The sequence below is a fragment of the Vicugna pacos genome, chromosome 32 (genome assembly GCF_048564905.1).
Source record: "Vicugna pacos chromosome 32, VicPac4, whole genome shotgun sequence".
NCBI lineage: Eukaryota > Metazoa > Chordata > Mammalia > Artiodactyla > Camelidae > Vicugna > Vicugna pacos.
The window spans coordinates 17,987,110-17,998,573 of NC_133018.1; the positions used below are offsets into that span (position 1 = coordinate 17,987,110).

Sequence of the window (11,464 nt, forward strand, 5' to 3'; positions counted from 1 at the left end):
TGTGGCATGTGGTATCTAGTTTAAATTTCTCTTCCAGAAAGAATAGGCATAGCACTGGTTTAGGGACAAAATCAGTCTTTGGTTTTAGGACATAAGATCTTAGGAGAGACTCAAGTACTTGAAACTAGTATGTGACACCAGAACTTCAGGCTTTGCCTTGTAAATCCCAATCTGCACTAACATTACTTCCTCATTTGTCCTTTTTCTCTGCCTGTAGTTGAGGTCACATGTGCCTTTGTAAACTGGTGGTTATACTCAGTCCATAGACTCGGCTCCTCTCCGAGCTACGTGGTTTGAGTGGTTAATTTTTTGAGCCACTGTCCCTAGCTCACAGGGACAGTATCTGCCTCGCATTGTGAACCACTGAGTGAAATAATGGGATATGTCCAGAAGGATGCTTGACTCAGAATAGTACTCAGTAAACATTTACTGTTTGTTATCTTATAATTAATCCCAGGTGTCTCATGTTTTGATATCTCAGTTGGCTGAGTTCTAGGTAGCCTTTTGTTTGTAGCCCTATTACAGTCTGACACTGAGCCATGGCTAGCTAAGCATTTCTAACCATTGACTGTGTGCAGAACACCTATAGACATTTTCAGCAGATACAAAAGAAATAACTAGGAAATGAAGTTGTTGCAATCATTTGTGTAATTTTTTCCAATTCTAGTTTTAAGTGATGACATAAAAGTATTTTGGCTCTCAAGATGACAGCACCTTTACTAAACCATTTAGAAAGACAGGTGAGAGCCATCCTTATGTAGCTAAATAGTCAACATAATATAGTATAAACCCATCTGTAGAAATTACTGATTTGTACCTCCTGGACTAGGCTTACCCACATCTAGCTGCAGTGAACAGCAGATACAAACATAGCACCTTGTTCTTCAAGCCCCTTGATTTAAGGCTAGAGACTTTTCAAGTAACATAACGAATATGAGATAATGGGAGCTGAGAACAAATGAGTACTGAACCATGAAGAAGGCACAGGATTTAGACTGATGGAGAGGAAGAGACCTAAGGTTCCCAGGGTGGAGCCATGATGAAAGGTTGAAAGGAAACTCTTGTGCTGGCCAGTGAAGATGTAAGAGGAGCCAGTACAACTAAGGCGAGGTGGGCATCATGGTACCCAAGAAAGACAAAAGCCATCACAGGGAGGTGCTGTGTGAAAAACATTAGGCTTATATTGGCAACTTGCAGACTAAGTGTATGAATTAAAACAGACCCTCTAAGGTAAGGATCTTATCCAAGTATCGTGAATGTAGTGGAAAAGGAGCTAGAGCTGGTGATTGTTACGAGGGCGAGGAAGGAATGTTTTGCATGTCTGGGTACGTGGAAGACATCAAAGAGCTTCAAAAATAAAGAGGTTTCAAGTTCTTTATACCATTTCCCACCTCGAGGAAAGTCAGACCCAAAGTTCATTCAGCCCTGCAGACCAAAGTTAGTTTGAATCTGCAGGGATGGTTCTTCAGTTTTTTCAGTTCTGCAAATGAGATGTACACACCAGCCTACAGTGGAAGAATATGACATCTTTCCCTCCAGGCTTCGGTGTCCTCACCTGTAAAATGGTGGAATTGTGAAGATGAAACCCATAGAAAGTGCCTGCAATTTGGCTTACACGTAACAAGCATTCACTAAACAGCTATAAGACCAAAGAGTGTTTCCAAGATTTATATCAGTGGCAACACAAACTTAAAATTACATGAGGAAGACTTGGTACAGATACTGGCAAGAGTCAGTTTCCATTCATCCTTGCTGGATTATGTATGGGAACCTAAAACAAAGAGTGAAACGGAAGATGTACTATCAGTGCCTTCAACCTCAGCCCAAGAAGAAGGATTAACACTTAAAATTTCTGCATCCCTGAATTAGTACATGATTGTGTGAGCACAGAGATGACTTCTATCCATCTGATCAGTACAGTAGCTTCAGTCCCTCACACAGGCCTGGCATTTGGATTTATTGCAAACATTTGAATTTCAAAAGCAGGTAAGCATTTTGTTGTGAGAATTTTGTCATGTGTAGGTATCTGTCAGTTACATGACGTGTACCTTATAGGTTTAAGTAAAGCACTTCAGTTAATTACAAACACTATTTTGTAACCAAAAAGTTAAAACTAAGAAAGTTAGCAGTAATTAAATAGGGAAATAGATTGTTACCTAGGTACATTCAGGATGAACTTTATATTCTTTGAGCTAACAAAAGTTGATAAGGCCTGCAAGATGTTAGAAGTTAATCAGTGTGGCAGAAATCTTGTAAGTCCTGAAGATAGTTAGCATCTTGAGGCACTGCACAAAGCTGCAGATGGAGGGACTGTAATATTAAATCATTGTCGTCAACCAATTCTAGATTTTAAATCTAGGAATTGAGGAAGATGTAAGTCTTACCTTACTATTAGGATTGCAACACTCACTTTGGTGGTAGGGCCAGCCAAAAGACAACTTCCTCTTCTACCAGCTTTAGGTAAAAGCATCTGCTTAGTGTTACAGATGGGCAAATACTGACCACAGGAGCAATAAAGCAACCGATGGTGATAGGTGTCATTCCTGCCCAATCCTTTGGAAAATCCTGACAATTTTAAGACTTAGCTTTTTTTTTTTTTTTTGGATAAATTTCAAATCCTTTCTTGTGTCCCAGAGAGCCAGTTCTTTAGCAGTGATGTTTGGCTATAACCAAACACTGACTTTTAATAATCATTTAGCTGAGATATATACTTGATGCAACTGTAGAAAAATACTAAGGAGCCACTTTAAGAACGCGTACTCCTTTTTTCTTCTAGCCACTCAATTAGCACAGAATCAAATAGCATGTCTCCCAGAGAGGACCAGCCCACATACAACAGTTGTTCAGGGCTTGTGAACTAAAGAACAGTAACCAGTCACTATGTTCTGGGACAGACTGGCTGCTTGACCTTCCCAGCAAAAAGCTCTGACAAGTCAGGTAGGTGTGGCAGGAAAGCGGGTGGGGTAAAGGGCGTTCTTGCTGAGGTTGGCAGAAGTTCATGTGCCATCTGAGGGAGATCCGCTTGTTCACCAGCTCCATGAGCCTTTGGTGGAGTCAGATTCTGTACCTTGTATTTACCAAAATAAAATCACTTCTTTCCAAGTTTTGGTGATCCACCAACAAACACCAGTATCTATCTTCCTTGTCATGTTTCGTTTTAACCTTTCTGATTAAGGGATAGCTAAAGTTGGCTGTAATCCCCTTGGTCGGGAGGCTGTGCAGCGTAAACAAGACATGCATGTGTGGGCCCAGTGTGGTGGATCAGGGGTTAGCTGGATCTTGCTCACCAGTGTGGCTTAGATTGGCCTGAGGTCTGCTTTGTGTTCCTCCCTCTGTCCTAGGACCTTTGGGTGTTTCTAATGATGATGGACTACGGACAAGAGAAGAAAGCAAGCCAGCAATCCTAATGGTTGCTGCAGTGCAAATTGCTTATTGGGTGCACATTTTGGTCACCATTTAAAACTTCGGTCTCTGCTTTTGCATTTATACAGAGTCGAAAAAGGTCATCGGCATTCTCTCCTCATTCTAGGGAGCTAGTATTCCTCTTAAGACAGTGCTGTTTAAACTTCTTTTTTTTTTTCTCAGCCAGATGAACCCTTCAAACAAAATCCTGCCAAAGGCATCGTAGGTAAAATGGATAAAATCAGAAAGGCTCTACTAGAACCAGAGACTTAATCCTGCTTACAGGCCTGTGAGCATCTGTGAGATGCTATTAGAGCCTTTTGAAACTGTGTGATGCTTCATCTTAAGATCTAACTAGCTATGAAGTTCAATCCAAGTTCTCTATAGGTGGAAAGTGAAACAAGTTAACCACTTTCAGAGCTGCTTTAGCTGGCTTTCATTTCTTTTCATTGCATTATGGGACACAGTAGATGGGGAAAGTGTTCTGCAGTTCCAACAGAACGTCCTTTAGGAGACCAGGGTTTTCCGTTGAGGGAGTTCCAGTGCCACATTTTTTGTTTTGTGTGTGTGTGTGTGTGTGTGTGTGTTTGTACAACTTAATTAAATGTATTGTAATGTGTATATATAAATCAAAGTATTACCATTTTGTGTGTTAAATGTTTTATATGTTGTATGTTTTTAGTGTGTTTTTTGTCTTGTTTTGGTGGGGGAGGTAATTAGGTTTTTATTTACTTTTTTTTAATGGAAGTACTGGGGACTGAACCCAGGATCTTGTGCATGCTAGGCCTGTGCTTTACCACTGAGCTGTACCTTCCCCCTAGTGTATATTTATTGAATTATCTTAAACAAACAAAAACCTGTAAAACACCCATATATGTACCACCTGGTTTGAGAAATAGATTACCAATATCTTAGGAGCTGCCTGAGTACCTCCCCAGTTACATACTCCTTCCAAAGTTAACCACTGACTTGAATTTGAAATATTTTGGTGCTTACCTGCTTCCCAAAGTTCAAGGCTCTTACTTCCTCTTTGTTTAGGCATCAGTCTGCTAATCTCTTTACTGCCTGCCCTATAGTTTGTTTTTTTTAACACAGCTTTTACATTTCGTTAAGCATTTTAGTTAATCAAGAGGGTCTTTCAGGGTCTTTCTCCATCCTTTGATCTCTCCAAGTCTCTGAACTCATTTCTACTTCAGTAGTGAATCTAATTAAGTTAAATCCTTGGCACTGTTTTTGTTTGTTTGTTTTATAAATTCAGACATGCCACCACTTAAACCTGGAGACTTTAGAATTCAGGTGCCTGTCAGATTTCTCTTTTGATCCTGGATCCCACTTCAAATGGGAATTGTTTTTTACTTTGAAGTTACCACCTGCAAATCCTTTTAAGATCAGAGTTTGATGTAGCAAATAGTTTATTGGGTGGGTGTATTACTACTATTTTAAAGACCCATGTTGGTTTTTATTCTTACTTTTCATTGAAGTGTAGTTGATTTACAATGTTAGTTTCAGGTGTACAGCAGAGCGATTCAGTTATACATATACATGCATACCTATTTTTTTTCAGTTTCTTTTCCATTACAGCTCATTAAAAGAAATTGAATATAATCCCCTGTGCTGTACAGTAGGTCCTTGCTGCTTATCTGCTTCACATGTAGTAACATGTCTCCATCAAGCGCAAACTCCCAGTCTATCCCTCCCCTTTTCCCCCTGGTAGCCACAGTTTGTTTTCTATGGCCATGAGTGTATTTCTAAAGACCCATGTTGACTTGTTATGCAATTTTCGTCCTGTAAGAATTTATTATACCACTTGGGTTCCACGCCAGGAAGTGAAGTGACTAGTGGAAAGACTGTCAAGACTTGGAAAAGCCAAATAAATCAAGCAGCAAGACCAGGCAGCAGAAGCGCCTCGCTCCGTAATCCCACAAGTTCAGCTTCTGCGGCTATTGGTTTGAGTCTGTGAGCTCCCTGAAATTCTATGTAATGTATTACTACTCTTCCTAAGGAAAGGATTTATAGCTCCATTAAGTTTGCATAATTTAGAGAGGTAAGTGGTGGTGTGAATGAGTGAATGGGCCTGAGTCCTACCTCAAACTTCATTTGGTTTGAAGGTGGCCATCCTCATAATGACTGCCCTAATTCTAGAGAGGGTTTCTAAAACACAGAGATAAATTCTCAGGTGTAGAATTTAATTCTCCTTCTTTTTTAAAATCTTATTTTTAAATGATCTGTATGCACTCTTGATAGTAATTATTTCACTCATGGTTTCTTTGCCAAGAGTAACAGAGATCCCATTGGTAATAACTTTAGTATTTATGTTGAGCACATCTGTGTTCATTTTGATAAAAAAGCAATAGAACCGTACATCTTCCAGCCACGAGGGAACTTTCTGAGTTGTTAATAGTTTCTCAGCCAACATAGATGGGCAAGACTCAATGGAAGCTTTTTATTCCTGTAGGAGTCGTTTGTTACAAAGAAGTAGGAGAAAGAAAACTGATTTTAAGGTTTTCTGCAAACTGCTGCTCAAGCTAGTTCTTACATCAACAGAGGTACCCATTTCTGTAATGAGTTTGTAGATACATGTGGCCTTGAGTGCATTACCCTAGCTCTCAAGTCTGCAGAAGCCCACGTAGGCAACAGCCTGCAGCTCCTCCTCCGCCCGAGGGCCCTCCTGGGCAGTGGTTAGAGCGTGGGCTCTGCCTAGGGCCCACTTGGGAATCATCGCTCAGTACAGGTCTTACTCCGTCTTTTTTTTTTTTATGCCAGTGGTATTGTTTTCATTATCGTAGACTTTCCCCTATTAGTACATTATACGACTACCTCATTCCTTCAACGCAGCCCCTGATTCTGATTTTTCAAAAAGCTTACTGAAAGAACATTCTTCCTCCTTTTGTTGAAAATAGTGTGAAGTCAGGAGTAAACAGCAAAATGTGGGGAGGAAAAACCCTGCCATAATCTGACACCAGGACCTGTTTTATGCCAACAGAACTGACAGCATTTACCTGGAAACACTTGTTCCTTGTAATGAGCCACGTTCCCGACCCTGGTTCCTCAGGTTCAGGCTGAGGAGTGTCTTCTGAATTGGTGCCAAAAGAGAAAAATGAGCCTATCGGCCCCCATACAGCTCTGTGTTTGTGCCACAAGGGAACAGAGGGAGGGCTGGGCAGGAGACAGTGAGGAGGCCTGTGGAGCCTGCCTGCCAGGTGTGACACCTCACTTATAACGATGCTGCCCCCGTGTCCATGAACCCTAGAGCATCTTGTCCAGATTTTCTTACTGGTTTTATATAGTGGATAATGGCCATGCACGTGGTTTAAGTTTTTTTTCCTGAAGGTAAAACAGGATAGACAGTGAAAAGTCTAAAGCTTCAGTTTTCCTCCCCAGACAGCGGCTTTCCAATCCTGTGTATTTGTGAGTTGATCCTTTTTTCCTTACACACTAATTTTTAACACACTTCTGCATGTGGATATAAGTATATTAACCTATACTCCATAATAAATCTTGGAGATTGTCCTACATTATGTGTAAGTATTGCTGCCCTGTTCTTTGAAGAGTTTGTATGTCTTGACCATAATTAATTTAGCCAGCCCCCGATGGATGGACTTTCAGATTGTTTGCCCTTGTTTGCTGCTGTAATAATGCTGAATAAATATCCTTGCCCATACTGAGGTGTACACACATTTAGCTTAAGTGCTATCTCTTGAATAGATTCCACAAAGTCAAATTGTTACTCAAAAGGGGATGTCAGATTTTTAAACTTTTCATCCTGAAAAATTTTCAAATGCATAAATAATCAGAAGAATTCTGAAGCCCCATAGAGCTGTCACTCCGCCTCCATAGTCAACTTGGAGCCAAGCTGTGTCGTTTCTACAAAACTCCCCTAACATCCTTTTGAAGTAAGTCCTAGATATCATTGTATTTATCAACATTTCAGCCTGTACCTCTAAAATATGGTTTTTTAAAACATGACTATAATACCATTATCACACCTAATACCCAGTCAGCATTCAAATACACTGAAATCCGTGACACTAAAACATTAGGGATGGATGGTAAGATGCCCATATTCTGATGCTGTCATTCCTTCTTTATTTATCACCAAGAATATGTCTCTACAGAGAAACTTCCCTTCCTCTGCTATTTGATTACCCTGAGTTATAAAAGGATAAATGCTTGACTTTTCCCTTTATTTATGAATTTGCAAAGTAGGTGTGTTCCCCCAGCATCCTCTCACAGGTGCCCGGTGAGTTCTGGTGTACTATCATCATGAACTTGTGGGTTTCAGCATATTTGAAACTTCAACCCATTGCAGTTTGTATTCTCAAAGTTCTCATTTCACCATCCTTAGCCCGTCAGCCTCTTTGAGTTTCCCCGCATCCTTTTTTTTCTTCCTGTATCCTTTTGATGTGACTCTACCATGGGTTTCCTTGCCTCCTGCTCTGACTAGAGGTTCTAGGTGCGTTTTGAAATTTTCTCCATTTCCCCTTGAGTGGGAAAAATAACCTGTAGTCTGAGTGTTGGGGTTGGGGCTCGTTGCCACCGAGTTGTTTCTAGGCCTTTTCAGTGAGCAAAGCCGGGAAATACCATTTCTAAGATAAGCTAAATGATTAATTCATGCAATTTCCAATCCAAGTTTAGGATTTCATTTTTTACTTTTCTAATTTTACATTTGTATCTTTTTTTATTACAATGAAAATCTTAGTTCCCAGCAGTAGTAACACTTACTTGCTTCATCCTATCATGTATTAGTATACTAGTTTCAGAACAATAATAATTATTAGCAATATAAATAATAATTTTTTAACAGTTCTTTTTGTCCTTAGGGTCCTTTTTAATCCTGGATGCACAAATTACTGTGTTTTAAAGTCACCTGAGACAATTCCTCTCAGTGGGATTATGCCAGGACAAAATAAAATTGCTCATTTGTTTCATCGTGCCTTTTAAAATTTATTTTTATTTAAATTTTGCTTTTGTACTTAAGGATAAAATATTTACATGGTCCCAAAGTCAAATGTACAAGTTATATTCAGAGACATCTAACGTGTCTCCCTGCCCTCTCCACCCTGTCCTTACCTCACCCTGTTTATCCTGAGTGTGTGTGTCTAGTATAAGTAAATACATCTGTGTATTAACAGACCCCCTCTTTCTTGGAGAATGGAAGCATATCAGACACCCTGCTCATACCTCACATTTTTCCCTTAACAGTTTCTCTCGGAGACCATTTCATAGCAGTTCCTCTTGCGCTTTTCCAGCTTTGTGGTCCTCCAAGGTTGGGGACGTAGCAGTTTATTCCACCAGTTCTGTCAGTGACGCTGGGGCAGTTCCCAGCTCTCACCGCGGTGTCGTGGGGAGTAACTTACATATTTCCATGTCACTGGCCCAGTGTCGTTGGGATAGGTTCATAGAAGAGAGATTGCTGAGTCAAAGGGTACATGTATATGCTTTTTTTAAAAATATATAATAACTTGCCTTTCAGAGTACTTCCTACAGCATTGTAAAATGACTGTAACTCCGTAACAAAATGTTTTTTAAAAAAAGAATACTTCCTGCCTTCCGTCAACATCCTTTGAGAGCACACTGGCTTGAAATGCTCATTGGCACAGCAGTGGCACCCAGTTCCGCGTCCCGGTGTGTCACCGGTGTCCCTGCTTCACCCCTGGAGCCCCTGAGAAGTCACTGTGTCCCAGGAGGCAGGCCAGGTACAAACAAGGAAGGATGGGAGGGCTGCGCCGATTTGAAACCAGAAACCAGGGCCATTTAGGTGCCAGCCCTCCCACGGTCTCACGTGTCCTCTTTTCTTCTAGATCAGTTATTTTTATTTAGGGGCACGTGTGTACTTGTGAGTAGCATGCACACATCTGGATGTGTCACACGTCGAGTTTCAATGGCGTATCAGTTAGTGCCTTTGGATTACAGGTCAACGCCTCCTCAGTTCCTTCTGTCAAAGACAGATCTTTGTTGAATGCTGACATGTCCTCAGCGTACAGTAGACGTGCCAGAACAGATTCTTCCCCCTTCCTGGGGTTCAGGGTTATTTCTGTGAGGGTGAAATTGGACACAATTGGAACACAACACGGCCTCCTCCTAGGCGCTCTGGATGGGAATTTCAGGCTCAGGAGGTGGAGCCTGATGCATCCCTGGGCTCAAGTATCCCTTTTCCTCTCAAGTTGACTTTGGGAAACTCCGTCGCCCACACTTAGAAATCCCCCCAACTTTTGGACAGTGCAGTTGCCCACCCCACACCCACCGTGGACCCCACCCTCTCCTATATAGAGAGCCAAAGGTTGGAAGGAATTAATCCCACTACTCCTTGGCACAGAAGCTGGTTTGGCCATATCCAGCCCTGTCCAGGCCACCTAGCACATGGCATTTCTCTGGCCAGTGTGTTGTTCAGGAGTGTAAAGACACTCCAGGTTGGTCTAATCAGAACAGAAGGAAACCCAGGACCATTCTTTGGGGGAGAAGGGGTGCCAAGAAGACCTCTGGCCTTTGGAAGTTGTAAGGATGTCAATGTGAAGCCTGTAACGGCTACATTTTGCAACAAGGAGGAGAACTGGTCTGAAGAAAAATCCAACCCAAGATAAATAGCAGGGCCAAGAGTACAGAGAAACAGAGCCAGAGCCTTGATCAGACCGTACTTGAAGCTTGTTCTACCACTGGACTGGTTCAGTTAAGTGACAGATTTCCTTAGAATTTAGCTTTCTATTGCTTGCAGCCAAAGTGGACCTCTGGATTTTCCATCAGTTTATTTAGTGCAATGATAGGAAACAAAGCAGCCTCTCAACAGAATAGTTTAAAAATGCTACCAAATACCAACAGCTCCTTCGTTCAAGTACCTATATATTTGGTTTTCCCAGGAAAAACCATAAACTGATGTCCTCCCAACACAGTCCACACTTCCCAGTGGCAGACTGGGTGGAATTTTATGAGAGGATCATTTTAATATGCTTTTTTCCCCTTGCTTCCTTCTCCAACAGCTAGAATTAACAACCAGCAGAGGCGTGAATTCCCCCACATTGACAGAAAGGCACTGAGCACCTTCAAGAGCAGTTGCATTTGTAATCGTTCCAGATGAACAGCCAAGCCTGAAGTTGGGAAGTGCAGAGAGGAAATGGTGTTGCCAGCACAAGCTGGTACAGCTCAAGAAACTGGACGTTCTATTTGGGGCCCAGGAAGAGACCCAGCAGGTGTTGTGCGGGGCCCGTGTTTTGTCTGTTATAAAACCCGGCGCCTGTCTGAGGTCGGCCCTCGCGGCCCCTCTGACTGTGCGTGCAGGCCGCACGCTGCGCCCGTCCCCTGTTAGCTTGTTCAGTCTTCCACACCCAGAGTAGGTACTCTGATCCCCTTTTCACTGATGAATGAGGAAACCAAAGCACAGATTGTTATTATTAAGGCAAATGACATGTTTTAAAATAAAGGTCAGTCGGGTACATAGTAGCCACTCAATAAATTCTTGTTAAGTGAAGGAATGTGTATTTTACTGGAGTTGCAAAAGGCTGCCACCTCCTTAGTACCTTTCTTCATTCAGGGACTAGTCACAGCAGCTGCTCTGCACAGGCCGTGGGAAGGCAGCAGTCCGGCCCCCAAGGAACTCACAGCCTGAAGGAGGGGCAGGTGTGAGCAGGGAGCTGACCAGGGCCGGCCTGCCCCGGGGGGTTGAGGGACTTCCCTGAGGAAGTGCCCCTGCTGCAGAGTTGAGTGTGAGAGGGTGACGGCTGCACCCAGATGGCGTTTCCACAGGAGGAACCGCAGGCCCGCCAGCCCCGAGCAGGGAGCCTGGTGCAGGAGAGGAAGTCGAGGCAGGGCGGCAGGAGCAGAAAGGTGTGGCGGAGGCTCAGGGGAACAGGGCCCAGGCAGGGAGTGCCTCCTCCACCAAGTTAGGGAAGGGAAGTCAGTGAAGGTTTGTGAGCTGTATGACTCAAGAAAAATACTTCATTCCTTAATCTGGTGGTGAGGATATGGCCGTTTTTATAGTATCCCATATAGTGTTTGAATGTCTGCAGTATTTCCTAAGAGAAGAAATTTTATAAAGATCGCTCTCAGTGCAGAGAGCAGGTCTGAGGAA

The 11,464-nt window shown here is 42.4% G+C and overlaps 1 long non-coding RNA gene across 2 annotated transcripts; it reads left to right on the plus strand.

Moving 5' to 3' along the window:
* Positions 1-994: 994 nt before the first annotated feature.
* LOC140690937 (uncharacterized) lies at positions 995-10,864 on the plus strand. Of its 2 annotated transcripts, XR_012066333.1 has the most exons (3): positions 995-1,986; positions 2,777-2,937; positions 3,586-4,022. It is a non-coding gene; the product is annotated as an uncharacterized lncRNA (long non-coding RNA). The 2 variants fall into 2 exon arrangements; XR_012066334.1 differs by lacking the exons at positions 995-1,986; positions 3,586-4,022 and adding an exon at positions 10,377-10,864 and having other exon boundaries at positions 2,636-2,937.
* The last annotated feature ends 600 nt before the right edge of the window (positions 10,865-11,464 follow it).